General features: G+C 40.3%; 1 long non-coding RNA gene across 5 annotated transcripts in view; it reads right to left on the bottom strand.

Annotated features, from left to right (window-relative positions):
* Positions 1-18,654, bottom strand: part of LOC150046392 (uncharacterized) — a 247,837-nt gene that overhangs the window by 14,078 nt on the left and 215,105 nt on the right. For 4 of the 5 annotated variants that reach the window (XR_016539610.1, XR_016539609.1, XR_016539608.1 and 1 more), the window contains exon 4: positions 16,177-16,239. The exons of the other annotated variant lie outside the window; for it this stretch is intronic. This is a non-coding gene — a long non-coding RNA (uncharacterized LOC150046392). The remainder of the gene's footprint in view (positions 1-16,176; positions 16,240-18,654) is intronic. 5 annotated transcript variants of the gene reach the window in all.

Genomic DNA, 18,654 nt, shown 5'->3' with positions numbered 1-18,654 from the left:
AGGCTACCACCCTACCCTTGAGCCAAGACCCACTTCCCATTTTCTAGAGGTTAATTGGAGATACGAGTCTCAGGTCTTTTTGTGCCTGGGTTGGCTTTGAACCTTGATCTTCACATCTTGGCCTCCTGAGTAACTAGGATTACAGGCATGAGCCACTGTGCCAGCTTCAACTTTTCGAGTTACTGCATAGGCAGTGCTTTGCTTTTGTTTGTTGTTTTGTTTTGTTTTTGATCCATCTCATCAAAGACTAGCTAACTTTTTCCTGCTGGCTTTCATTATGAGTACAGTTGCAAAGCTGAATGTTTTATGTTTGCAACAGAATCTTCGTTATTGTTCTTACTGTATTCTGTAAAATGTCCCATGAAACAAGGATTATCCAACAGAAGAAATACCTGTTGTGATTTATGATGACTGTACAGCAACATGGCCACAATTAGTTATAAAGATAAACAGGAAAATAATCAGTCATTGAAAACCCTAAGTTAACATTTCCTATAATTATTAATAATAAAAAAGATATACCAAGGTGCTATACAGAATAAATAAAAACAAGTAAGCCGTATCCAGGTGCAGTGGCTCTAGCCTGTAATTCTAGCTGCTTGGAAGACAAAGATCAAAGGATCATGACCTGAAAACCATTTGGGCAAAAATTGCTTGAGAGACTCCATATCAACAAATGGCTGGGCATGGTGGCATGTCTGTCATCCTAAACAATTGGAAGCACAATAACTGGGTGTAGCAGTCCATGTCTCTTCCCTGAGTTATACATTTTAATCAAAAGCATAAATTAAATGAATGGGAAAAACAGTAGCACTCAACCAAACAAGCCCTTCCTATAGGTAGATCCTGGCATGGCAGGACCAAACCAACGGACCTTGGCCATCCTGATTTACTTCACGTGACTGACTGGCCAGGCCTTCTGATGTCCTGGGAGTACAGAGAGATGGGCTATAGATGTCCTTACTTGGTCTGCATTAACTGTTTTTGAAGTGTTTCTTCCTAGCCCCAGAAAAGCATGAAATCAAGTTTAGCAGAGGGAAACAAACAGATGGACAGTCATTTATTTTAGGGGGAAACTCTGTGCCATTGGAATTAACGTAATGAGCACTTTGAGAAGCCGGGGAGCTGTTTTGATATTTCATTTGAGTGATTGGAGATGTAAACAGAGCCTCGTGGCAGATGAGCTGTCCCTAACTTTTGCCAGCTTCTGGATACTCCTATAAAGGACGAGGGAAGAGAACATCCATGTCTCCTCCTCTTCTCCAGGGATGAGGGCGTTATCAACAATGCCATCTTCTCAATGAGCATCACCAGGCGCAGGCCCTGGGTCAGCACTCTCCCCACCATTTTTTCATTTCCATCAATTAGTTGTACCAGGGGGTTTCATTGTGACATGTTTTTATACACATATAATGGACCATGGAGTAGAGTCACCACCTCCTCGCTCCCCCATCTCCCTCCCTCCTTCCCAAACCAATCTTAGTAAGCTTTACTGTTTCATATTCACACATTGTACCTACAATATTTTGACTATGTTCACCTTCCTTTATCCTCTCCACTCACCTCTCCTCTCTCACACATAACCCCTCCCTAGACAGGATATGTTTTACATTCCTAGGGAATACCTCTTTAAAATAAAAAGCATGTACAATACTTTAATCACATGGGCCCTCTCCTTGGCTCCCTCTTTCCTCACTCCCCACCATTCCCTATTATCCAACAGCTTTCAGTGACTTTTTGTTTGGCATCTTCATCCACATGTGCAATGAAATATATATATTAATATATACATAATATATTAATATATATATATATTGGCCAGTCCTAGGGCTTGAACTCAGGTCCTGAGCACTGTCCTTAGGCTTCACTCAAGGCTAGAGCTCCACCACTTGAGCTAGAACACCACTTCCAGCTAAACATTCTCTTCTCCCCCCACACCCTCAAACAATCTCACAAGTATAAATATGTTCTCTCTCTCCTGTACATACGTTATTTATGTATCTGCACATATATATACACATGTATATGGGCATGTGTATAAAACTCAAATCCCAGGTGTTTTGGGTTTTTTCTTGCCAGTTCTAGGACTTGAACTCAAGGCCTGAGCACTTTTCTAAAGGCTATACCTCTATCACTTAAGCCACAGCACCACTGCCAGCTTTTTTCTATGTAGGTGGTTCCAAGGAATCGAACCCAGGCCTTCATGCATGCTAGGCAAGCACTCTATCACTACGCCATGATCAAAGTCCTGCATTTATTTTTAAGGCTAGCATCCATATGAGAGAAAATATGCTATCTTTGTCCTTCTGCATTTGGCTTACTTCATTTAATAAGGTTTCTATAGAGGCCAGCCCATCTTCTTGTAAACTACATAATTTCATTCCTCCTCCTCCTCCTCCTCCTCCTCCTCCTCCTCCTCCTTCTTCTTCTTCTTTCTTCCTCTTCCTCCTCCCTCTTCCTCCTCCTCCTCCTCCTCCTTCTTCTTTTTTTTTTTTTGGTGGATCATAGGGCTTGAACTCAGCCTGGGCGCTGTCTCTGAGCTTTTCAGCTCAAGGCTACCGCTCTATGCCTGGGCCTGGGTGCTGTCCCTGAGCTCTTCAGTTCAAGACTACCTCCTTATCCCCAAGCCAAGCTCCACTTCCCATTTTCTAGAGGTTAACCAGAGAGTCTCAGGTCGTTTTGTGCCCGGACTTGCTTTGAATCTTGATCCTCAGATCTCAGCCTCCTGAGTAGCTAGGATTACAGGCATGAGCCACTGTGTCAGGCTTTATTTATTTTTTTGTCAGTCCCAGGGCTTGAACTCAGGGCCTGAGCACTGTCCTTGGGCTTTTTTCTTTCTCAAGGCTAGTGGTCTGCCACTTGAACCACAGCAGCACTTGCAGCTTTTTTCTATATATGTGGTATCAAGGAATCCAGCCTGGGTCCTCTTGCCTGCTAAGCAAGCACTCTACCTCTAGGCCAAACTCCCAGCCCTTCCATTCTTGCTTATAGCTGAATAATACTACCAGTGTGTTCATTTTTGTAACTATTATGTTTAGTCCTCACTATGACCATGACTTTTCAAAATTCTACTTAAAGGTAAGGACATTAGCTAGGGTCTATCTCAGGAAGCTGAGATAGAATTGCAGTTTGAAGCCAGCTCAGGTGGGAAAGTCCATGAGACTCTTATTTCCAATTAATTACCAAAAAGCCACAAGTGGAGTTGTGGTTCAACTGGTAGAGTGCTATCCTTGCACTAAACAGCTCAAAGGTAGTGCTCAAAGCCCTGATTTCAAGCCTCATGACCAACACAACCATATAGACATATTGTACTCGCATACATGTGTGTGTACAGACACATGTGTCTGCACACACATAAAAGGAAACAGAATCTTAGAAGCTGTAAAACTTGTTAAGGGACAAAGATTGTAGGTGGTACAGCTGGAATATGACCCCATTCCCTAGGTGGGAAAACTCTTGCTCCTCTGTCATGCAGGGGAGAGCTGCAGTTGTCCATCTCCCCAATGTAATGTGACTCTTGTACTTTTATTCAATTGCATTGCTTTGGAACTAATGTTCAGTAATTAAACTAACAAGAAAATCTCTGTCCTACATGTTAGCCCAGGTTAAATAGCTATCAGTCTGAGAATTCACCAAGTCTCCTGAAGTTTTTAAGCTTTACTGTCTGAAAACCCCAAGGTGGTGAATGTTACCCTACTTGTCAAGACAAGAATACAATGTATTTTTGGTACAATCATTGCTAGGACAAAAGTACAATTATGTGACCACTTATTCAGATGGCAATCTTTGTAGCATAGAGTACTATGACATGGTATAGCATTGACTCATAAATTAGCATTTAGCAGACTAATATAGTATGAAGAATAGCTAGATAAACTGCAATGTTTCCTTTTTGCTAACATTAAGTAGCTCAGGAGTAAATTGTTTTAAAGTACACATTCAAAACGTAAGTTCATACAACAGATAGCAATGATTGTCATTTGGCCACCCTGTAAAACTTCGTTGTGCAGTTTTTATGCCTAAGGGTAAGAGGAAGGGCCAGTATAATATTGTCCACCTATAATCTCAGCTATAAAGGAGGCCAAAAGTATGAGGTTCTTTGTTTGAGGCTGGCCCAAAGTAAAATGATGGCAGAATCTCTCAAAAATAGCTAAAGGGGAAAAGGGCTGAGAAAATGGCTTAAATGGTAGAGGGCCTGCCTAGCTCACATCAGGCCCTGAGTTTAAATCAGTATTTACACACACACACGCGCGCGCTAAGGTCATCATGACTAATGGCTCATGCCTGTTATCCTAGGTATTCAGGATGGTGAGACCTGAGGACTGTTCGAAGCCAGCCTGGGCAGAACAGGCTATGAGACTCTTTAATAAACTATTCAAAAAAAAGTTGGAAATAGCGTTATAGTTCAAGTGGTAGAGTATTAGCCCTGTGCACAAAGAAGCTTAGGGACAATACCCAAGTTCAAGCCCTAGGAAGTCCCAAAACAAAATAAGATAAAATAAATCTATCTTACACTATCTGCAAACTGATTCTAAAGATTGTCTTGCTTCTGGTCACATATCCTTTGGCTACCATCACCAGGTCTTGGGTACCAGCTTGAGACCCTGCTCTACCAATCCACAAGCTCAATTTTCTTTTTTTTTTTTTTTTTACTTTTTTTTATTGTAATTAGTAAAAGGGTTACATGATATTTGCCAGATAGAAGGTGCATTAATTCACGTACATTGATACCCTTTCACATGTCTTGGTACCCGTTTCCCTCCCCCCCCACACCCCTCACCCGTCTTGGTTTTCACCCCTTCCCTATCAAATTTCAAATATCCAAATACGAATAAGTTCAATATATCAGATAACGAAGTGAGATACTATACCAGTATGAGATAACCAAGGGACAGCAAAGGAGATGAGAGACAACATAGTACATTAAGGACAACAATCATTCATTATATAGCTTTTGTTTCACTATCCTGGAGGTCCTTTCAATTAGCTTCACATTATATGTCCTTATGTATCAAGAGTTTGCTCTATTGCAAATCTCTGCTAGTAGAGCCCAAGGTTTCTACTGATTATGACAAATGAGGGAAACCATTGAGCCTAAGTTCCTTTGAGTCTGGCTTACTTCACTTAATATGATTTTTTCTAAGTCTTTCCATTTCCTAACAAATTGGGCGATGTCATTCTTTCTGACAGCAGCATAGAATTCCATTGTGTACAAATACCACAACTTGTTGATCCACTCATCAACTGAGGGACATCTAGGTTGGTTCCATATCTTTGCTATGGTGAATAGTGCTGCAATGAACATTGTTGTGCTAGTGGGTTTAGTATGTCCTTGTTTCTGGGTGGTTGGGTAAATGCCAAGTAGTGGAATTGCTGGGTCATAGGGGAGTTCTATGTTTAGCCTTTTGAGGCACTGCCACACTGCTTTCCATAGTGGTTGAACGAGTTTGCACTCCCACCAACAGTGTAGTAGTGATCCCTCCTGGCCACATCCCCTCCAGCATCTGTTGTCATTCGTTTTGCTGATCTTGGCCATTCTAGCTGGAGTGAGGTAGAATCTTAGAGTTGTTTTGGTTTGCATTTCTTTTATGACCAGAAATGTTGAGCATTTCTTCATGTGTCTATAGGCCATTTTTGTTTCTTCTTCAGAGAAGACTCTCTTTAAGTCTTTGGCCCATTTTTTAATGGGATGGTTGTTACTTTGGAGGTTAGTTTTGGAGTGATTCAATTTTTTGAGCTGTTGATATATTTTAGATATGAGGCCTTTGTCCGTTGTTTGGTTGGTGAAGATCTTCTCCCACTCTGTAGGCTTCCTGATTAGTTTACTAGCTATGTCCTTTGCCATACAAAAGCTCTGCAGTTTAATGCAGTCCCACTTATCCAGCCTTTCTCTGATTTGTTGTGATTCTTGGTCTTTATTCAGAAAGTTTCGACCTGTGCCAAGGAGGCCTAGTGTATCTCCTATTCCTTCCTGTAGAGTTTTCAGTGTGTCACACAAGCTCAATTTTCAACCTTGATTGATCCTAAGGAATAAAATGGGGCAGTGTGTGATGATGATGAAATCCCAGCATCAGCTATGACTTGGGTGCTGGTGTTTGTATGCCCCTCTGCCTCCCTGCACAGTGCTGGGAGTAAAGCAGATCTTTGATAAATGTTTGCTATACTAATTGATTACAAAACGATAATATGTCCAACATCTACTAAAGTAGATTACCAAAGCACCATACCTGTCATTAAAAAAAAAGAAAAGGTAAAACCAGACACCAGTACCTGTAATCCTAGCTACTCAGAAGGCTGAGATATACAGATCATAATTTGAAGCCAGCAGGACTAGGCAAGTCTTTCATCTCTAATTAACTACCAGAAAACTGGATGCAATAGAAACCCTTACACTATCTTCTTTTTGTAAGAGATCCATACTTTAGTACAGATAAGTGTATATATACAGATATGCCTACAAAAATCACCTAGGGCAATCTTAGCTACTCAGGAGGCTGAGAGCTGAGGATCAAGATTCAAAGCCAGCCTGGGCAAAAAAGGACCTGAGACTCTTATCTCTAACCTCTAGAAAATGGGAAGTGGGGCTTGGATCCAAGGTAGGATGGTTAGACTTGAGCTGAACAGGGCAGGGACAATGCCCAGGCCCAGATGTAGTAGCCTTGAGCTGAAGAGCTCAGGGGACAAGCATCCAGGCCAAGTTCAAGCTCCACGACCCACCAAAAAAATAAAAAAGCACACCTAAGAAAATAGATGAAATATAGTATAGACAGTGATTTTGTGTGTGTGGTGAGTCTTTAGATCTCTTGAGTAGCTAGGATTACAGGTATGAACACTAACCTTACCTTCTTATTTTAAGGAGCAACATGTATGATTTCTAACAAAAGGTACAACATTACATGAAAACATTAAAATCTCTTATTAATGTAATACACTTCAATCACTTTGTATCTCATTCTAACTGGAGAGGGATTGCTGCTAACATCCCCACATTCAGGAGGGAGGACAGGGAGTTGGCATTTGGTAGTGAATAGACTGTTCTCAAGCTTGAGGTTTTGCTTGGGAGTGAGTGCCAGGCATTTATACCTGTAGGTTCTTCCTTAGGTAGAGGTGTTCATAACTAATAACCAGGTTTCCAGGTTCAGACCAGCATGCTCTCCAGTTAGCACTGCCCTCATGAACAAAGGTATTTGGCAGATTCTACTAGCATGGAGAATAAGGTATTGATTTAAGTTCTGGGTTGACAAGTTACACATTCACGAATGTGCATTTTTACATCTGGAACATCATTTCTTTTATTTCCTTTTCTTTTGGGAGACTTAGGAGATAAGATATCAGAAGCATGTGATTTCCAAGTTCTTTCTGGGAATAGTCTTGGACTCTCCTTCCACTTTGATGTCCCCTTGAGATCCGACTTCTTAAAACGAGAAAGTCAGAACTGATTATTTTTAGGACATGTGATTATTTCCACCCAAAGTCATTTCCTCAAGGATCAGAATGGCCTTGGGGAGAAGCACTCTGTTCTTCCATCCTGGACTTAGCCAGGGGCCAGGTGTTTTCAAGGAAATTTGTGTGTGTGTGTGTGTGTGTGTGTGTGTGTGTGTGTGTGTGTACACACGCATGAACATACCAATACTGGGGCTTAAACTCAAGACCTGGGCACTGTTCCTGAGTTTTTCAACTGAAGGGCTAGTACTTTACTAAGTTACAGCTCCACTTCTGACATTTTGATGATTAATGAGGATAAGCATCTCCTGGACTTTCATACCTAAACACTCTTCAAACCACAATCTTCAGATCTCAGCTTCCTGAATAGTTAGGATAACAGACATAGGCCACTGGTGCCTGACTCATCCACATGAAAAGATAGATCCTTGATATAAATAATTACAGGACAAAGGAAAACACAAAACAATGCTAATAGATATTCATTCACTTTGGAGTCAGAATAATAGATCTAGAGCAAGGGAAGTTTAAAAGTTGATAATCTGGGAACCAAATGGTTCTACTTTAAAGGGTTGATCCTTTAGACCTCAGGACTGGTAAGTAAAATCTGCATCATACAATTTTCCAGATGGTTTATGAGCAGTAAATAAGCTAATTTAATCATATGGCACAGAAATAACTGGAAGGCATCCATAATTGGGGGAGGGGAATCAATGAATATTGGAGTGTGTAAAAGTGGTCTATTCTCTCCCTTTCCGTTTTCTTCACCGCTCCTTTTTTCTTTTTCTTTTCTTTTTTTTTGTTTGTTGGTCATGGGGCTTGAATTCAGCCTGGGCACTGTCTCTGAGCTCTTTTGTTCAAGACTAGTCCTTTACCACATTAAGCCACAGCTCTACTTCTGGTTGTCTGGTAGTTTAACTGACAGTAAGAGTCTCACAGACTTTTCTGCCTGGGCTGGTTTTGAACTATGATTCTAGGATCTCAAGCCTCCTGAGTAGTTAGAATAATAGGTGTGAGCCACCAATGTCCAGCTCCGTTTCCCCTCTTCTTTCCATATGTCCTCGTTTCCTACTTCCCATACAATTGTTTAGACTTTCCATGCACTTATTACTTCCCCTTATCTAATACTTTCCTCTTCTGTATGCATTTTTTTGTTCCAAAGACAGCACTGCACTTGGAAGCCAACGGGATCGACATGGTTAATGCAGAACAGAAAGTATACAGTGTCAATATTTAGAGTAGTACTATTTGACCGCGGGTGGTTTCTCCCTCCTCTGAGTAATTACTGTGTGTTTGGATTCTTGGTTTCATAAAAGAAACTTGGCTTGCTAGCTATTACCTATACCAAATGAAGCCTAAGCTTGTGTAAATGTTGAATAATGAATTACAATGAAATTGCTGCTTGTGACAGGCCTGCGGTGATTTGGTCTTGGAACCCAAAGTCCTTAGGCTAACTGCCATAAAGGTAAACATCACAGTTGCCACAGGGTGACAACCACCATTGGCTAAAAGATGGAGACAGTCATAGAGAGAGACAGAAGCATGGGGGAAGTTCCTGCATGAGCACCCTCTTGTTGTATATATGGGCTGCCCAAATCTTGACTTAGGTCCCAGTGAGACTCAGGAGAATAGAGACTCTCCCAAGGATTCTCAGAAAGAAGAGGCATATGGCTGGATATGGATAGTGTAGGTTGGGAATGGTTATATGTCTCAGGACACACTTAAAGAGTTTTTTAGCATTTAGCAAAGAAGACCTCAAACAAGTTTCTCTGGGAAAGGATTGTTACAAGCCACTTTCACCAATATCAAGCAGAGAACACCTAGAGGCCTTAAATTTGGTTCTAGGCTGTAAGATCTACCTATCTCCATGGTGAATCACCAAGAGGGAAAAATAAGGGTCATACAATATTCATGCAAACCAATGTGATTTTAATTCTCAGGGGGAAAAAAATGAAGAGAAGCCAGCCCCATGACCAGCAAAAACAAACAAGCAAACAACAAAACAAAACAAAACAAAACAAAACAAAGAAAAGGCATTCTGAAACCTGGAACCAGTAGCTAACTGAAAACTTATTTACAAGCTAGTTTGAGAAAGGAAAGTGACCTCAGAGGTATCCTGTGTGTTACAAACCCATCCCTTAGGATATGGGGAACAGTTAGGTAGAAAGCTGACCTAGGTCAACAGTGTTGTATCTCATTTGTTGGCTGTCTTACATATATGTTTACTTTCCCTGCTACACAAAAGGTTGTTTTTTTTAAAAATCTGAGAGCATTAGTTATTATTAGATACCCTGTTATCCAAAACTCAACGTGCTCAATTTTTCTTAAGCATTGTAGGAGAGACTGACCACAAAGCAGCTTGTTTTTTAAACCAGTCATGGGACTTGAACTTTGAGCCTAGGTGATGCCCCTGGGCTCCTTTTGCTAAAGGCTAGTAGTCTACCACTTGAGTCACAGTGTCACTTCCTGCTTTTTCTGTGATTAATTGTGGATAAGAGTCTCATGGAGTTTCTTGCCAACCTAGCTTTCCACCTCAACTCTCAGATCTCAGCCTCCTGAGTAGCTAGGATTATAGACATGAGCCAGTAGTACTCCGCTTGTTTTTCTTTTTTTAAGATTTAGAAAAAGTAGGAATAAGAGCAACCTACATATAGACTTCAAAAGAGCTATTATCAAATTTATAAGTTACAGTGATTCTGAAGAAAATAAAAAGGAAACAAGAAATAATGTTTTATATGGCTTGGAATTCTAGAAAGGGTTTTGACATGCTTCTCCTTCAGCAGTGAAAGAAGTCACTCCCCCTCCCCCAATACCTTAAGGACACATAATTAAATACAATAAGCTTGGTAATCACCACAATGAAAACATTGCTGAAAATCTGATGGACAGATGGATTGCAAATATGAGGCTCTGGCACAAAGAAAACTGACTTCTTCAAATCCTAAGTGGGACAGCTAGAAAGCACATGCAGTCATTCATCTATTCGTTCATTCACCAAATATTTATTATCAACTTGTAAATATAAGGCACCTGCCAGATCCAGGAAGTTGTGCTTTAATGCCAAATGTGCATTCTGCCCAAACTCCACATCCTGAAAAACCACGCCATTAAAAAAATAGCAAGACTTGGAGGTTGAAGAAATTAAGTTTGGAACTATCCACTCAAAACCTAGGAGAGTCAAGGGCTGGTGGCTACACTAGCTACTCAAGGGACTGAGATTGGAAGACTGAGGTTCAAAGCTAACCCAGGCAGATATATGAGAAGCTCCAAAAAATACAAAAGAAAAGTTCATTTCTCATAGTTCTCAGTGCTGGGAACTCCAAGCTCAAGACAGGCAGACTAGGCAGACTCAGCGTGGATCACTTGAGGGTTCAGTCTTTGGGAGGTAGAAGAAACAAGGTAGCTCTCTGGGCCTCTCTTTTTATAAGAGCACTGATCCAATCCATGAGGGTTTTGTTCTCATGACCTTGTGACCTCTCAAAGACTCTATCTCTTAGTAAGGATTCAGGTTCAACATATGAATTTTCAGGGTACATATACATGTGGAATGTAGTATCTTTCCATAACAGCTAAGTATTACCTCTTTCAGAATGCCTTCCCTCAGCATGCCCATCTATGATGATTATTCTTTTCTCTAACTTCCACTGCATTCTTTTTTTGGAAGGAGAGGAGATAGTTTTATTATCTTTAAGAAGCTATACTTAGAAATTGCCATTTACCAAAGCAGATTATGAATATAGTGTATCGCGATCAACGTCACCCTTTCAACATTTTCACCCACCCTTCCCTTACTTTTATTCATTTTAGGTTATATATTGAAGTGAATAAATGGCTTAAGTGGTGGAATACCAGGTCTGGGGGAAGGAGGGACCTAAGGGAGAGTGCAAGGCCCTGAGTTCTAGCCCCATTGCCAGCACACACAATCCACATGTGCAGGAGGGCACACATGTGCTTTCATATACACTCACACATAGACACACAGATGAGTTTAGCATTAGAAAAGGAGGACCTCTATAGGTCTCCAGAGAACCAATGCCAGCCATTAGATAGGTGTTCAGATCAGTCTCTACATCAGGGGAAGTCTTACTGGGGCGTAAGAGCTAGATAAATAATACACTCTGGGATCAGTGTCCTCTGTTGACCTTGCTTATCAGATCAGGTAGGAACCCGAGGTCCCCTTACCACATGTGGTCATTACATTTCCCATGGCATTTTTCGCAAGAGGCCTGGGCTGCTTTCCTGGCTAGTCTCCAGGTAGGTAATTATCTTGCCTCCTGTTCTAACTCCTCTGTGGTTTCAGTTGTAAGAGAGCCTTCCTCATTCCCACATGATTGGCTGCTGCCGCCCAAGGTTTCTTTCCAGAAATCTGTTACCTTCTGCCCTGGAGCTTGGCTGGCATTCAGGGGTAGGAGAGGATGTTTGAGGACAACTTGGCTAGGTCTTTACTTACTAAGAGAAGTAGAGAATTGGGACTCATTTCTTGATCAATTGAACACCAAATATAATATTTTCCCCTCTACCTGACCTCATTTCTGAGAAAATGTGAAAAATTTGAATCATTCAGGAAAAAGGAATAGTTACCAACTTAGAATTACTGACATAAAAATCTGTTGTTTTTCTTTTCACTCTAAGAACACACTATTTTGGCAAACAGGCCAGTGCGCCTGATGGTGACAATGTCTGAAGATGACATATCTGAGTGTGGAATTATCTTGAGTGGAGGCTAGACTAAAAAAAAAAAAAACCCACACCTTGTCATCTGTTCATTTTGAGTGACCTTAACTCCAAGCAAAATACTTGGTATTGAAGGAGTTTTGAATACCCCCTTCATTCAGACTGGGTCCCCAATATTGCAGGGCTGTGTGACTTTGAAAACACATGATGTGCAATAACAATACCGGGTATCTGCCCTCCATTCTCTTCCTTGCCTAACAGGACTAGTGTCTGATAGTAGCTGCTATTAAAATATGAATGCTGACACCATCACGTCTGTGATTCTGAACATGTGAGCAAGTCTTGCTAATCCATAGCTCCTTGAAATGAAAATCTTTGTACCTATGACTGATTTATAAAGCAATCGATTCCGTGAGAGCCTGAAGTTACAGGGCAAGTGATCAGCTCAGCAGTCAATTCTGTAATATAAGTCACCAGACATAGAAACAGAACTCTACTACATGGCTAGTAGGAAAAGCTTAATTCCACCCTGCCATTCTCTCCCAGATCTGAATTTGATTCTCAGCTTTGCTACTTTCTAAGCTCTGTGATTCCATACAAGTGAAATGATCTCTACGAGTCTTGGTTTCTTCTTGGTAACATACAAGGCAGTGTAAGATAGGAGTTGCTCAATGTTCTGCTGCTTTTAAATCCTCATCACTTAAAAGTTTTTTCTATTCCAAGGATTGAGCCTGGTGGTGAACAACTATAATCTCAGCTACTTGGTAGGTGGTAGTAGCAAAAATGTGAGACTAAATCTTAAAAGGGAAAGGAAAGGAAAGGAAGAAAGAAGGAAAGCAGGCAAACAGGAGGGAGGGAGGAAAAAAGGAAGGAAGGAAGAAAAGAAAGAAGAGAAGGAGGGAAAATGGCATGAATTATGAATTAAGTGGTAGAGCACCTGCCTAAATAACTGCAGTGTTCTAAGTTCTAATTCTAGACTATCCCAACCCATCCTCTGAAATCTGTGATCCAGTATCTATCAAAAGCTCTGCTGGAACATACTGGCTAGAACGTTATGAAGCGTAGCAATGTCTCCATGCTAGCTGTGGAAGCAGCTGGACTACCTTCACACAGAAGTACACTTATGCTGATTTTATCTTTGGCATCATGCCGTGTGGGTTTGCATTATGGAATACAGGACTCGTTATCTGCATGAAAATCACAGCACTTGAAATCAAGACCACTACTCCACACACTATTCCTATTTGAAGACCCTTTATACTCCAATTCCTTGAAAGCCCTAGAATATTTACTTCCTGGAAATGCGATATATATATCACATTTAAAATATTGAAATAATAAAAATTTATTGGCAAACTTACAAAGATTGCCCAGGGAGTCATGTCTTCCAACATCCAGTCTCCCTTAGTGGTTAAGCCTATACCAACACTATCAAGAAACCATAAGGAGGAAACTGGCAACTTGACTAGAATGACTGATCAAACTGGTACTAAACTGACTTTCTTACTATCTACTTTAGTTTCTATATTTTGATTTTTAGATTTTTATCTTCCCCCTCCCCCCAACATTATACAGATAGTTGCTTTGATTTGTTTCAGAAGTAAGTTTGGAAGGTTTGATTTCTCACAACACAAACCAACACACAAAAATGAAATCAGGTTGGGAATGGATCAATAGATGTAATAATAAAACATCTGATGACATAAACATTCTGCTGGAATATTGTTCAAGTTACGTTGATCTGGAGCTAGAAGGAAGCCACTAACAGAGTGCCTTCATTCTTTCCTGAAGGCAGTTTTCCAACAAAAGGAACTTGTGTTAAGAACAGTTACTACACTGAAAACAAAACAAAAAAAAAAAACAAAGAAAGAAAGAAGCCCCCCAGCTTTAGTTTTTTTTTTTTCACACTACTAGTGTTTAGACTCAGGGTCTTATGCTTGCTAAGTAGGTGCTTTACAACTTGAGCCATGTCTCTAGGCCATTTTGCATTAAGTTGTTTTTCAGATAGAGCCTGGGGTAGTTCAGGTTATCTACATTTCTTGCAAACATAGGATGTCAGAAGTATACCATTCTCTCATCCCCACAATTGTGTTGGTTGAGATATAGGTCTCTAACATTTCACCCAGTCTGTCTTTGAACAGCAACCCTTCTGATTTCCAATATCCAAGTATCAAGAATTACAGGCTTAAAGCCACTGTGCCCAGCTTAGTTAAAAAGCAACAAAAACAAAAAAGAAACCCATTAAAGTTTTCAGCTGTAAAATTAAGAAAATGGTTTAAGTGGGGCTGGGAATGTGGATTAGTAGTAGAGAGCTTGCCTAGCATGCATGAAGCGCTGGGTTCCATTCCTCAGTACCACATAAACAGAAAAAGCCAGAAGTAGCATCGTGGCTCAAGTGATAGAGAAATGGCCTTGAACAAAAGAAGCTCAGGGACACTGTAGGCTCTGAGTTCAAGCACCAGGACTGGCAAAAAAATGGTTTACGTACATTAATGAGTAATAATAGGTGCCAATTTTTGACCGTGTACCATGTGCTATACCCTGTGTGACACTTGCATATATCTTTAATGTAAACTTTCACAATTCTTGTTCAATAGTTATTTCCAATTTTTTTTTCAGTCATGGGGCTTAAACTCAGGGCCCAGCTGCTATCCTTGAGCTCTTTTGCTCAAGGCTAGTGCGCTACAAGCCATAGCACCACTTCCAGTTCTGCCTGGGCTGGCTTTGAATTGTGATCCTCAGATCTCAGCCTCCTGAGTACCTAGGATTACAAATATGAGCCACCACACCGGGCTTTTATCTTTTTGAGAATAGCTGCTCTAACAGGTATGAGATGTCATCTCTATGTGGTTTTTTTTGATATATATTTTTCCAATGATGAGTGATATTCAAAATGTCTTCATATGCCTGTTATGCCTATGTCTTCGTTATAAGAAATGTCTACTTAGGTTTTTTGCCCATTGTTTTCTGTGCCTGGTTAGAAAGGTTATTTTTTTTGTGGTGGGGGGATGGCCCTGGTACTTCAGCTTAGGGCCTAAGCACTGTTCCTGAGCTTTTTGTGATTCCACTCGAGGCTGGCACCCTACCACTTGAACCATAGCCCTTCTTCTGGCTTTGTGTTTACTTGGAGATAAAGAGTCTCACAGACTTTCCTGCCTGGGCTGGCTTCAAACCATGATCCACAGATCTGAGTCTTGAGTAGGTAAGATTACAGGCATGAGCCATTGACACCTGGCTTAGAAAGTATTTTAATGACCATACGAAGGGAAAGCTTGCTGGCTAGAAAGGAACAGAAAGGAACATTGGTTGAGCTGACCAAATGGTGGCACTTAAGCAAGCTGAAGGAAGCAGGTGGTGAGTTATAGCCGTCTTCACTCTCGAGGTATGGAGGATTCTGACATGCTCAGCAAGGAGCAACCTACAAATGCTGGAGAACTCAAGCTCGTTATAATGACAGCTTTCTATCGACTCAAGCTCGTTATAATGACAGCTTTCTATCGACACCCTACATTTTGGTTGGTTTCATCAATACAAGGGGAAGATCTTAATAGTGACTCCCACTGGTGCGGCGGGTCACGCCTATAATCCTAGCTACTCAGGAAGCTGAGATCTGAGGATCAAGATTCAAAGCCAGCCCCGGCACAAAAAGGATCTGAGACTCTTAGCTCCAATTAACCTTTAGAAAATGGGAAATGAGGCTTAGATCAAGGGTAGGGTGGTAGCCTTGAGATGAGGGACTGTGCCCAGGCCAAGTTCAAGCCCCATGACCCGCCCCCCCCCACACACAAAATACTGACTCTACTTTCCCTTCTGTTATAAAGCTCCTGCTTGTGAGATTCCACTGGGACCAAAATCCACACATTGAGTTTCCACAAGTACTTCTTTTGAGGGAAAGGGAATGAGGGGGATATTGGGCCATCACTTGTTCAGAAAGACTCAGCCCTGGATAACTACTGCAATCAATGCTCTCATATTGGGCTTCTACTGTTAAGAACGTGTCTGAAGATCTAACATAGAATTCAGTTTACATGATCCAAATAGGTTAAATGTAAAGAGTACCTTGTTAGCTCCTGAGTCTTCTTGGTAGCATTACTCATGTTTACCTTTACTGGTTCCTGGTTTCTGGGGACAAAGGAATTGAAATGCTTATGTTTTCATTAAAAAAAAAAAAACAACAACACCAGAAACCATTGATGGCAAATCGTCAGAGGAAAGCAGAGTTTAGTTACTGCATTATTTAAAGCTTTACAATACTTCAGAATCAAGAGCAATCATTCAATCTGAGTAATATCTTTTTAACCCATTATTAAGCTTAACTGTCTACCAGTAGCTAACAATATGTTTGGATTTGCTTGAATTGTCCCCTTGGGAGTAATACTGGTAATGTTTCCTGACCGAATACCTCAAATTATGGCATTGGGTCTGAAGCTAAATGTATTAACTTTCCAACACAATATAAAATTAGCCTATAAATCTCACTCTGCACTCTTTGCTGGTCTACCCATAGAAGTGTGCTCAAAGATAAGGAGAAGATTCTGGGTAGTTTTTAGACTCTTCCCCTCAAGACTGTAGTCATTAATAATGACATCACAAGTAATGATTACCTCTGTGAATCTTTTTAAAGCATTGAAGAATTTTCACATGCATAATTTGATTTCATGATATTCCATTTAAGAGTCAAGAAAAGCCAGGTGCCGCTGGTTTCCATCTGTAATCCTAGCTACTCAGGAGGCTGAGACCTCAGGATCACAGTTTGAAGCTAACCCAGACAGGAAAATTCACAAGATGCCAACAAGCTACTCAGAAAAAGCAGACAGTGGCTCAAGTGGTGGAATGCTAGTCTTGAGCAACAGAAGCTTAGGGACAGTGCCCAGGCCCTGAGTTCAAATGGTGGAATGCTAGCCTTGAGCAACAGAAGCTTTGGGACAGTACCCAGGCCCTGAGTTCAAGCCCCAGGACCAGTACATGTATTGTCCCCTCCCGCCACCACCAAACACACACCACCAGCACCACCACCAACAAGAACAAAATACTATGCAAGTCTAGAAAATGAACCAAATGATCCCAAACAGTTAAAAATACAACAGACAATACCAATAGTCCACAGGTGATGGCAGAAAATCAAGGAAAAGGTGATTTATTCAAAAGAGCATTATCTCCATTAAAACTAAAGGAAGGTAAGAAATTTCAGAAGTGAAGTTTAATAGTTGATAATCAAATAGATTAGTTTAGTGAGTTAGATACAACTGAAGAAACACAAAGATAGGCCAATGAAATAAATTTCTAAAAGATCAATGTAAAACATAAACTATATCGACGGTGTTCATTTACATCTGTAGTTCCTAGAGAATATATTTAAAATATGCCATGGATAATGGCAGCAAATTGAACAAGAAATCTAAGAATGAAGTACATAAACTCCAAGGAAAGATAGATAAAGATCTAAACAAAGGTCTTACAGTTTTATGACCTAAATCAAAGCTCTCAACTTAAATGTATACGTGAAACAATTGAGATCCGGTTTAAAAGCAGATTTCATTTCAATAGGTGTGGAGTGAACCTTGAGGTCGGTCATTTCTAACTATTTCCCAGGGTTTCTTTTTATAGAACTTCTTTGGCGATCAAGAATTTAGAAGAACTGGACCAGAGACATGTCTCAAGTGGTACAACATCTGTTTGTAAGTGTAAAGCGCTGAGTTCAAATCTCAGTAATGCTAAAAACAAACAAACCTTAAATAAGAATTTAGAAGATTATGTATTAAAGAGGTGACTTGTTTATAATTTATACTTATATTTTTATTCAGTTCCAATAAACACTGAAAAATTCTTTGGTGGAATTTCACAAGCAAGTCTGTAAGTTTATGTAGGACAAACAGCTGAGGTGACCTTGGAGAAAAATGTTGACTAGAGTTTATCCTATGAGAAATTAAGTCTCCTTTTAAAGTTCTGATAAAGTATATGGTGTGAAATTCACACAGAGGAGATGGATAAATGGATGGAGCAGGATAAAAGACAAGAAGCAAACCTAGACACGAATACAAACTTGATGTAACAACAGGGGAGAACTCAAGAATAGAGGCGGAGAAGGAGGGAGGTGGAAGGGAGGGGAGGAGAAAATTTAATAAATGTTACTGGTATAATTATTCATACACAAAAGTAAAAATAATACTGAATCTCCATCTCACACCATTTTCAAAAATAGATTTGAGGTGGGCTTATGCGCTGAATTTAAATAGCCAAACTTTGAAATAAAAAAAATTAGATAATATTTTTCTGACTCAGTGTGAAAGGGTTTCTCAACAAGGATTATAAACACAAATATTCCATTAATAGACTGCGTGGTTTTATTTTTACTATATGAAAGTGAATATTTCTGTACATCAAAAGTCACCAGTAAAAAGTGAGAGATGTTTCAGACTGACAAAAGGCACACACGACCTATGTTAGTGGGAATTAATTCACATTTATCAGTCAGGAAGAAAACAAGTTTAGGAAAAAAACAGTATCAGAGTAGACACTCTAATGGTAAACAACAAA

This window comes from Megascapheus bottae, chromosome 25, assembly GCF_031878675.1.
Source record: "Megascapheus bottae isolate mThoBot1 chromosome 25, mThoBot2.hap1, whole genome shotgun sequence".
In the NCBI taxonomy this organism is placed as follows: domain Eukaryota; kingdom Metazoa; phylum Chordata; class Mammalia; order Rodentia; family Geomyidae; genus Megascapheus; species Megascapheus bottae.
This window is presented reverse-complemented; position numbering and strand designations above follow the sequence as displayed.